Source organism: Trachymyrmex cornetzi, unplaced genomic scaffold (genome assembly GCF_001594075.2).
Source record: "Trachymyrmex cornetzi isolate Tcor2-1 unplaced genomic scaffold, Tcor1.1 scaffold88, whole genome shotgun sequence".
Taxonomy (NCBI): Eukaryota; Metazoa; Arthropoda; class Insecta; order Hymenoptera; family Formicidae; genus Trachymyrmex; species Trachymyrmex cornetzi.
The window spans coordinates 284,512-288,449 of NW_017300223.1; positions in this window are offsets into that span (position 1 = coordinate 284,512).

Below are 3,938 nucleotides of genomic sequence, written 5' to 3' on the forward strand. Positions count from 1 at the left end.
AAGTCTATTGGAGCTGAAGGCAACCGTGCATATATGGAACAACTCTAGAAAAACTATCGCGTTACATATTTGCATCTTGCAGAACAGCATAAAGTAAATATGCATATAATTCAATAAAAATGTTTTATAACGAAGTAAAATGATTCTGAAAAATCTTAGATACATTCACTTATAGGTATTTTATACGGATAATTCTCCTGTAAAAGAAAAAGAATAGGAATACGTAGCATTACTGCCTACTGTGTCAGTTTTGGAGCCCATTTTGTCAGACGCTCATTTTTGCATAACTTACGAAAAACTTAATTATTGCAAAATTGCTAACAGTATTATAAAAATTGCTTATACTATCTGATAGAAGACACTTTTTACTTTGTATTACTGTTTTTGAAGTTGTATTTTTACCTTTTGTTTAAGAAATATTGTCTAAAAACAAAGTGATATGTCGGTATCGGTGACCTTCCTCTATATATTTACACGGAGAGAATTTTCTTTTTAAATTTACTCTAAAAATGTAATAGTTGTAGTACAATATAATCTTTTAAAGATTTTTACCATGTACTCCAGAGTACAATTAATCCAACTTATTTTATACTTTATTATAATTTTATTAATGAATGAGAGAGATTTACACTAAAATTCTTCAAAATTCAATGTTGTCTCACGACTATCATATTTTTAGAATAAATTCTAAGAAAAGATTCTCTCCATATATAATATGACGTTATGATATTGTACCATTTCTTAATTATTGATCATTAATTGTAAGTGACATTTAACAATTATCCATAATCATTAATGATTTAAAAAATGATTGTACATTAAAAAATAATCTCAATTCAGAGTTTTCATTTGTGTTAAAATAAACTGATTCCTCGCACAAAAATAGTTTCACCTTAGAGTGCACGGAGAAAAACGAGAATCTCATAAAATCATTTTCGTGGAAGCTTACTCGCATGTAACGATCGACCGGATGGACGGTTCGAAAATTGTAGGCGCATTAGCTATTCAGGCGCATCAGACCGCTGGCATGAGATATTGAACTGCACTACCCTATTTAAATATTCATGAACGTCTTTGTAATCGATGTAATACGGGTCTGGCGTAATCTCACGTGTCAGAAAGTAAATAGGCCTGCATTTTCAACTGAATGATTTGACTTTCGCGACAGACGGACCATCGGAATCTTAATTAACGCGATAGAAATAAATTGATCTATTTATAGGAGCAACAAAATATTTTGAAGAAGACAAGTATAGCTCTTTAAATAAAAAATTGACAAGCAAAGAAATATACAACTAAACAACATAAAATCCTCTAAACTGATAAAACATCGAAAAAAATTCAATGCCATATAATTGAATGTCTTCATTAAGTGACTTACTGCAATAATTTACTGTAATGGAGATAGAAAGGAGATCTCGTCGTAGGACGTCACTTGGATAATCTTTATTTTCTTTCTAGACGAATGGGAATTAAATTCGCTTCGTCCTGTTATACGCGTGGTTCGTCGTCTCTCGTTTCGCTGCAGGGTGTTTAGCAGCTCGTACTGAAATAATTCCGGGCGAAATTTGATTTGCTAATTTGACATCGGCTTTCATCGTTGTCCCCCGTCGCCATCCTCGCCGCGCAGCTACCCCACCTTTTACCACCGCAATGCAACGACAATGGCATTATAATTATAATTGCACTGCGGCGCCGACGTAAACAGCCGGCTTTGTACAGCCGCGCGTACGAACTTCTTGCTCTTATTAAATGAGGCGGTTGTGGCGGCAGCTCGTATGTACCGACATTATTGCGCACCGCAGTAATAGGAGTAATGTACCGTCTTGCCTGAAGCCAAGGTTGTACGAGATCAATGCCGGAGTGATATTAGTATAAAATTATTTCCGCTGAAGTATATACGCGCATACATCTCATGCTAACAACGACAACGACGACTTATTAGCGGCACAGGGAGAGAGAGAGAGAGAGAGAGAGAGAGAGAGAGAGAGATGAGATATATATTTTATAATTTCTATATCGTATAAATTCTTTGAATTTGTACTAGTCTGACTATATGATCTTTAAAAAAAAAAGTATAATTATGCTATATATAAACGGTAAAATTTCATTATTTTCGTTTCTTACTTTTATGCTGCGATAATTGCCTCAAAGTTTATTACACAGTATATTTCTTATCAACCAATCTATCCTATCGCTAGGTAAATATGAGGCATATAAAGGAGATCGACCGTTTAAAGCGCAATGTGCCTCATGGGACACGTAGTAGTATCGGTGGTAATAAATATGTAAAAGACGGTTTACGAAGTGTACACACAAGCGCCCCGAGTGTATCTGGTAAATGTCGTATTACTTCGAAAAGTGCATACGAATGGCACGGGCTTTTAAAATGAATTATCTGATCGAATATATGATCGATAGTAGACAGTTCGTAAGAGGCGTAAAACGTGAGTGCTCTATCATGTACGTATTCCTTAAACAAATTTATTGCAATAAAACGCATACTATGTATTTTTTTTTTATTTTTAAACAAAGGAATAGTCGAAGATTTTTAAGTGTATATATTATTATTATTAAAATTATTTATATTTATCTATATTCACATAAATTTTTAATTTATATATTTGATGTTATATATTTTGATAATTAAACGCTAGATTTCTAATCCAATGCCGCTACATACTATTCAATCGTGTAATCAGGAAATATTGATCGATAAGAACCGAGAAAGCTTTCGAATCGAACTTTCATTTCGATTACGAAAATAAAATTAAAATGGAAATACACATTTGTTCCATATTCAGTCACGAGTGTTGTAGCGTGGACCATTTGCGCGCTTATGGTTATACCTATTTAGCTTTAGTTAGTTAGTGCCCAACTAAGCAACCTATACGGCATTATCCACCGTCAATTTGCTCTCTCGACAACATCTACATCAACTCCATATCCTATCCCGGTGCTACGGGATGCCAAAGCTAATCGGGCCTTACTCCAAGATCCCTTTGATGATTTGGACTAGAGGGTGTCTAATAAGATCTATCCCTCCGTACATCTATGCGTGCACGCACACGTGCGCCCAAGTATAGCCGTTTGGAGTCTGCGTCTCTCAGTGTCGTGCATTTCCTTCGATGTGTCGCAACATCGTTTAGCTTTCCGTAATATCTTCAATCGAACACAATTAACACAATCGTGTGTTCAAGATTCATCTTCGATTTAGTATTGTCAGATCCTTTCTCGAGCGTGTATGACGGTATCTGCAAAATCTGTTGTTGAGCAATCTCCAATCATTTTATGAGATGTAAGATTTAAGGAAGTTACACTTATTATATCTTATAAACTTATTAATTAAAAAAAGTTTTTTATCGTATAAAAAATTTTTTCTTCAGATTTCATACCTTTTAACAAATGATTCTACATTTTTACAATTTCATATTACACTGAATTATCTGACTAACTTAACAATAGTAGATTTCAATCATATCTTTGATATTTGAATATGTCTAAATGAAGCTCTTATTTGACGTGTATTATTATATGTATGTGTGTGCACATATATATAAATATATATGTGCGTGCGTGCGTGCGTGCGTGCGCGCGCGCGCTCGCGCGCGTGTGTGTGTGTAACAGAATACATATTAACCTATGCTTCATGTTTGCATCTCTTTGAAGGCAGCTTCTGGAGCGCTCTTGGTATGTATTACTCCTCATTAACTGCGCAGTATTCCCTAATATGTACGTTTGATCCTATTGAGGAGAATATATCCGTGAGATTTGCCAGCTGCATGAAATGATCGACAATCAACAAGCGGTTGCCATAATTTCCCTCTACAATCCAGATTATTTCTATTATTTTGCCACGATATTGATATTCCTGCGTAAACTCGAATGTATAATCAGATCGTATCGATTCAGAGACATGAATATCGTTTTACCAATAT